Raw genomic sequence first — 7525 nt, forward strand, 5'->3', positions numbered from 1 at the left:
TCCAGTAAATGTCATGTCTATTGCAAAGAAGAAATATGCTATGGTCATAGTGGATGAGTTCACCAGATACACATGGGTGTATTTCTTGCACACAAAAAGTGAAACTACATCTATCTTGATTGATCATGTCAAACAACTGGATAAATTGGTCAAAGATTCTGTAAAGACAATAAGGAGTGATAATGGCACTGAGTTCAAGAATCTGATAATGGAAGAGTTCTGTAAAAATCATGGAATCAAGCAGGAATTCTCTGCTCCTGGAACTCCATAGCAAAATGGAGTTGTTGAAAGAAAGAATAGAACTCTCATTGAAGCTGCACGTACAATGCTTAAAGAAACAAAGCTTCCAACCTATTTATGGGCTGAAGCTGTGCAGACTGCTTATTTTACTCAAAATGCAACACTCATTAACAAGCAAGGAAAGACACCATATGAGATGGTGAAGAAAAAGAAGCCAAATCTGAAGTATTTTCATGTATTTGGATGCAAGTGTTTTGTTCTCAAGACTCATCCTGAACAGCTATCCAAATTTGATCTAAAAGCTGATGAATGAATCTTTGTTGGATATCCACTTTCCACAAAAGCCTTCAGAGTCTATAATTTGAGAACAAGAGTGGTCATGGAATCTATCAATGTCTCTTTTGATGACAAGAAGATTACTGGACTTGAAGATTTTATTGATCATGATCAGCTGAGATTTGAAAATGAAAATTCAAATTCTGATACTGAAAATCCTGACAATCTAAGTCCTGATACTGCAAACTCTGATGGATTAAACTCTGATGTTATTGAAACTGTGGTGACTACGCCAAAGGAAGATGCACCTATGCAGGGGGAGCATACTCAAGATCTTACCACATCTCAAGAAACATCAGAACATACATCTGGCTCTTCAAGTTCTGATTCGTCAAGTTCTGATAAGCCAAGTTCTGATAGTTCTGAAAATCTAAATACTGAAGAATCCAACTCAGAGAGTATAGTTTCAGGGGGAGCATCAGAAAATGAAAATGAAGATAGCATGGATCATGGGGGAGCATCCAGTTCTAGAGAAAACCTTCCATCTGCAAGGAAGTGGACTAAATCACATACACCTGATTTGATAATTGGAAATCCTGATGCAGGTGTCAGAACTAGAACAGGTACTTCAAATGAATGTCTCTACAATTCTTTTCTCTCTCAGACTGAGCCAAAGGAAGTGGAAGAAGCTCTTCAAGATGCTGATTGGGTGCAATCAATACAGGAAGAGTTAAATGAATTTAAAAGAAACTGATGCAGTCAAGGTATCAGATGAGTATGATGATATCATTTTTGGGTCTACAAATGACAGACTTTGCAAAAAGTTTGCCAAACTGATGCAGTCAAGGTATCAGATAAGTATGATGGGGGAACTTAGCTATTTTCTGGGCCTTCAAGTCAAGCAGAATGAAGAAGACACTTTTATTTGTCAAACTAAGTATACCAGAAACTTGCTGAAGAAATTTGGAATGCAAGATTGTTCAAGTGCATCCACTCCCATGGCCACTGCAACAAAACTGGACAAGGGTACTGGTAAATCAGTAGATATTACTGATTACAGAGGTATGATTGGCTCTCTACTCTATCTAACTGCTAGTAGACCTGATATCATGTATGCTACCTGTCTTTGTGCAAGATTTCAAGCAGATCCAAGAGAACCTCACTTAACAGCTGTGAAAAGAATTTTCAAGTATCTTAAGGGAACAGCTGATCTGGGATTATGGTATCCCAGAGAATCAGATTTTAAACTAATAGGTTACTCAGATGCAGATTTTGCAGGTTGCAAAATTGACAGGAAAAGCACAAGTGGAAGCTGCCAATTTCTTGGAGGCAGATTGGTTTCTTGGTTTAGCAAGAAACAAAAGTCAATTTCCACATCAACTGCAGAAGCAGAGTATATTGCTGCAAGAAGCTGTTGTGTACAGATTCTTTGGATGAAGAATCAGTTACTGGATTATGGGTTAACATATTTCAAAATCCCTATTTACTGTGATAATCAAAGTGCTATTGCTATGACAGGTAATCCAGTTCAACACTCTATGATAAAGCACATCAGCATTAGGTACCACTTCATCAGGGAACATGTGGATGAAGGTACAGTGGAATTGCACTTTGTTCCAACAGATCAACAACTAGCAGATATCTTCACAAAACCACTGTGTGAAGCTACTTTTACAAGATTGGTAAATGAACTTGGAATGGTTTCAGGTTCTTTCTCTAAATCTGCTTAGTTTTGTTCTGATGCATCAGACTTTATGATCAGTATTTACAGAAATTACTCTCATTGTGTATTTTGTGCTTAATTGAAAATTTGCTTAAGTACTGACTGTTGTCTGATGTAAGTTTCTCAACTATGATAATGATATGTCTGTTACTGTAACTACTTAATCCTATGAGGATACATGTGCTAGATGTTGACCTAGTAGTCTTCAGTAAACTAGGGATCCCATGTAAGAAGTAATTATTTATGTGGAAATCTATTGACATAAGCAATTCTGATATTGAGCTTAGTTGAGTTTACTTTGTCTATCTTATTACTAAGTCACAAACTAGAATATTGCTTCTCATCTGTTAAGTTCTGATGCTAGTAAATCTGTTTGGATGTACTAAGTGCTGATAAACCTCACTTATCAAAAGAAAAAGAAAAAGAATCAAGGATTAACATTCAGTACTCCTTTGAGATCTAGAGTACAAATGTGAAAGGAACGACCCAAGTGCATTGCTGGTATTAAGTAAATATGCATCAGAAAAGCAAAATATTTTCTTGGTGACTTTTCACACTCTATGATTACTGGAGAAATACTCTGATAATAGCATAAATTCTGATAAGCAATCGTGACTCACTTATACTGAGAAGCCACTGCAAAATGGAATTTAAAAAGATGCACAAAATTAGCACAAAATAGTTGAGGTGGACTCAAGCATGAACTCATTCAATAGTAGGTTTCAGAATAATGACAGGTTTTTGGTAAATTTTAGTTTTGCCTTATTTCTAAGATATACTGAAGTTAATCAGACTTTACTCTTTGTCTGATATTTAGCTTAGTGCATACACTAAACACTCCATATGAATGATGAAAATAACTGTGGTGATATGTTATTTTAGATGAACAGTTTCTGTGTCACATTGCACAAATTCTGAGGACAAGTTCTGATTGCATGTTCTGATGATTAAGTTCTGAAGAATCTATATCAGAATTTTTATGAGGACTTACTAAGATAGGCATTCATTTTTCGAGTTAAGAAATTATGTTTAGATAACTGTTAAGTTCTGATATAAGTCTAAGTTCTGATATTCAATTCTGATTCTTTACTTGACTTATTTGTGGATAAAATCTAAAAATAGTTTCATCTTAAATCAAACTATGTTTGGGTAGAATATTAATAGTCAATATCATTAGGGAAAGTGGTTCACGACACGTACAGTAATTTTTACTTGTTACTTGTGCGCATTAACCCTGACTTACACTTCCAATGACTGTTTTTCGTCTTCCCAGTCTAGGGAGACGAGGTAGAATTAATTCTACCTGTTAGCATTGAATTTCCTTGCGTCTCCTGGCATTCTTTTGCCTATATAAACAACCACTTCACATCAGCCTTAACATCAACTCTTTTATCACAAAACTCATCTCCAATTTCTTCACATCAAAAACACCATGGTCAATTATAATATGTTTTTGAACTATGAAACATTCAACATGGAGCTGAGCTGTGAAGCCTGGCAGCAGGAATGGCACGTCACTGCCATTCCTGATGAGATATGGGACTCAGTTCCCCAGGAGGTACTCACCCACCTCCTGTTCTTCTACATGGATTACCATCGCCATCTGGAGCGATTGGAGGAGGAAATGATGGAAGCTCTCCGCCAGCAAGAGCGAATCATACGACTCGCTATTCTGTTTGTCGAGAGTAGGAAGAAGTAATAATTTATTTTCTTCTTCCTGTTTTTCTTCATCGTCAGCCTTGCCCTGCTTCTTGAGCTAGGACTAAGGCTGTTGATATTAGGTTTAACAGCTTAGGACAATCTTGTAAAAGTTCTGATGTAATTTAAATTTCATGAATGTATTCTCTTAATATATTAATGAATTTTTTTTTTGCAAGTTCTTGTCTCTGAGATGTTCTGAAATGCATTGATAAATCCTGATAAATATTCATATTCTGATGACCATTACAATTTAAATTTAAATTAAGTTCTGATTTTCCGTTATCAGTACTTGTTCCCTTGATTTATTTTGGTCATTCTCACTCGATTTTTTTTTTTCAGAATATTGGTGTTGCAGTGAAAAATAATTGAAAAAGTGGAAACAGTTTCAATTTTGAATTAAAACTGATTTACCTTGATTAATGGAATTACTGGGTAAGTGGAACGGTTTTTCCTTGAAAAACTGCAAGTGGGTAAGTAATGATTACTGTTTTCCCGTGCCCATTAACTATTCATTATTACTGCATGTCTGACAGGTGTCCAACGGTTACATTTTTTTAAAAGTATAAGTAAGACAGAGAGAGGATATTCTAATCTTTTATTCACTTTTATACTTTATCTCTCTGTTTGCTTTTACTCACTTTCTACTCCTGACGTTGGTTTTTCATTTAGACATTTTATCAAACACCTAACAGGCACTCTTAAATCTCGATTATTTTCATGGCACCTAAGGATTTGATCATTGATGGAGCTAAATTTGTGCCAAATAACTATGTTGCAATTCTTGATAATGCTGAAGTACCGTCTGAGTTGCATTTTGTGCAAGATCTTCTTGCACACAGTGAAATCGGGTATGCATTGACCCAACCTTCAACCTCCAGAGTTATCTACTACACCTTCTCTGCATCTACTACACCAGAGTTATCTACTACACCTTCTCTGCAACTAGATGATGATGATCATAATATAGGTGAGCATCAGGATATGGCTGTTGATCAGAACTTGGAACCAGATCAGCAATTAGAGGATGATCCTGAAGCCTCCATTGCTACTCATACTGTTGTTTTATCAGAAGATACTGATTCGTCAAGTTCTGATGCTGCAAATGCTGGAGATACTGGTGATGCTGCTCTAACTGCAGATGCTGATGAAGCAGTGATAAGTGGCATTTTATACCACTTAGAACGTCTTAAAATGGCTTAAATTTGGTGTCTTGAGATCAAGTATTTTGTGTATTTGATGCGTTTTTCTAGTGTTTATGCATTTCAGGGTATTAGTTGCATTTCATGGGAGGAATCATCAAGAATAAGCCTTGGCATGTGTTCACCATTGCGAAAGGAAAGAAACGGGCAGATTACGGTGAAGAAATGGAGCAAAATCAGATTTTTTCCAGTAGAGGTCTGAGCGCCCGCTCAGCATTGCTGAGCGGCCGCGCAGCAAGCTGAGCGGCCGCGCAGGGTCGGGGAAAAAATATATTATTTTAGGACTTCTACTTCTGTTTGGTTTCCACTTCTATGTAATCTGAGTTTTATGGGACTATTATATAATTAGATTTGAGACGTTTTCACAAGGGGGGATTGAAGAAGATCGTGTTTTTACGCAAGGAGCGAAGGAGATAAGGAAGAAGACCGATTTAGCACACCGCAACGAAGAGGAAGCATATCTTCTTGTGATTCTTGTTTCGTTGTAACGTTAGATGCTAGTTTTCTTGCTTTGAAGTTATTTACTCTTGTGACGTACTCTGTTTTAATATAATTAGTTTAGTTATTATTTTTCTTGTGTTTGTTTATCATGATTTCATATGAACCCATGATGACGATAAGTGCTATTATGGGCTAATCGTGATCATGGGGTTGCGATGGATTTATTATGGAATTCTTTAGTTAATTGTTTAATACTTTAGTGTGTGATGATTGTATGATATCTAGTATTGGTTGTGCGTAGTCGTCTTATGTGCGTCGCGAACATATAAGATAGGGTGTTAATCTCTTGTGAAGCGACGGTGGATCTTGAGATTTAGAACTTGCCATGCTAGCATAGGTTCATGTACGTTGTGCATGATTAGTGGGTAACTCTAACAGTTTTATTTGCCCTATGTAATCAAAGGGAATAACTTGTGCTTAATTCGTTGTGTTGTCAATTTCTGTAGACATATAGGAACTCAACATAATTGATGACTATTCAACTTCTATCTTGATTGTGGATGCTTGGTAGAATGGTATTAGTACAATGAAAGTTGGCTTTTATCAGTTTCGTGTTATTCGATTAATATCATCACTGTCACATGCTAAAGGTAATAACAATGGCTATTGAAGGAAGTAATAATGAAGTTATGATCTCATGAGTGTTTTATTGTTGATAAATTGAAGTGTTAGTTAAGTGATTAATTAAGTAGTTAATTGTAGTTAATATTTAATCAACAATTTTAAGAGTTAGTGTCTTAACATTGAGAAGTAATCATACATTGGTGAGTGAGTTTAATTAGACAATAATTTAGTCGGAGTCTCTGTGGGAACGAACTAGAAAGTATTCTATATTACTTGCGAACGCGTATACTTGCGTGAATATTAGTGCGTGATTTCGCCTTAACAAGTTTTTGGCGCCGCTGCCGGGGACTCGGCGTATTTGTTTAGTTTATGTACTTACCATCATTGGTCATTAGGACTCAGTGATTAGGACGTAGTAGTTAATTATTGTTTTCGGTTGTGTTTCAGGTACTTTAGCAAGCGTTTATGCAAACTCGTTCTTGTGCTCGCAAGAGGACTTTAGATACAGCTGAGGAGACAGACGAAGTTCTTGATATTCCGGAGAAGTTAGATTTTGAGGATTCGGATTCAGGAACTGAGCAGAAAGAACCAGTAAACATGGGAGATCGTATTGTTCAAGCTGATCCAGCTCTTATGGATTTTTCTCGGCCTAAAATTGATGACATTCAGTCAAGCATCCTTCATCCGGCTATTCAAGCTAACACCTTTGAAATCAAGCCGGGCACTATTCAGATGGTGCAGAATTCTGTTTCTTTTGGAGGAGCGGCAACTGAAGACCCCAACATGCACATAAGGAATTTTGTCGAGATCTGCAGCACTTTTAAGTATAATGGCGTGACTGATGAGGCTATCAAGTTGAGGCTTTTCCCATTCTCACTGAGGGATAAGGCTAAAGACTGGTTACATTCTAAACCAGCTGGGTCCATCACTACGTGGCAAGATCTTGCGCAAAAGTTTCTGGTGAAGTTTTATCCGATGGCAAAGACTGCTGCTATGAGGAGTGCTCTTACTCAGTTTGCGCAGTAACCTACAGAATCTATGTGCGAGGCTTGGGAACGCTACAAGGAAATGTTGAGAAAATGTCCACATCATGGAATGCCGGATTGGATGGTGATCACTGGTTTCTATAATGGTTTGGGGGCCCAATCTCGGCCCATACTCGATGTAGCAGCTGGAGGCGCCTTATGGGCTAAAAGCTATACTGAGGCGTATAATCTTATAGAGACGATGGCTGCAAATGAGCATCAAAACCCAACTCAGAGGATGACGTCAGGCAAGGTAGCAGGTATTCTGGAAGTTGATGCAGCCACCGCTATTGCGG

The 7525-nt window shown here is 37.3% G+C and overlaps 1 non-coding gene across 1 annotated transcript; it reads right to left on the reverse strand.

Annotated features, from left to right (window-relative positions):
* Nucleotides 1-7194: 7194 nt before the first annotated feature.
* Nucleotides 7195-7301, reverse strand: LOC141680596 (small nucleolar RNA R71). Its single transcript, XR_012558368.1, has one exon. It is a non-coding gene; the product is annotated as a small nucleolar RNA R71 (small nucleolar RNA).
* Nucleotides 7302-7525: the final 224 nt, after the last annotated feature.

The sequence above is a fragment of the Apium graveolens genome, chromosome 1 (genome assembly GCF_009905375.1).
Source record: "Apium graveolens cultivar Ventura chromosome 1, ASM990537v1, whole genome shotgun sequence".
NCBI classification, from domain to species: domain Eukaryota; kingdom Viridiplantae; phylum Streptophyta; class Magnoliopsida; order Apiales; family Apiaceae; genus Apium; species Apium graveolens.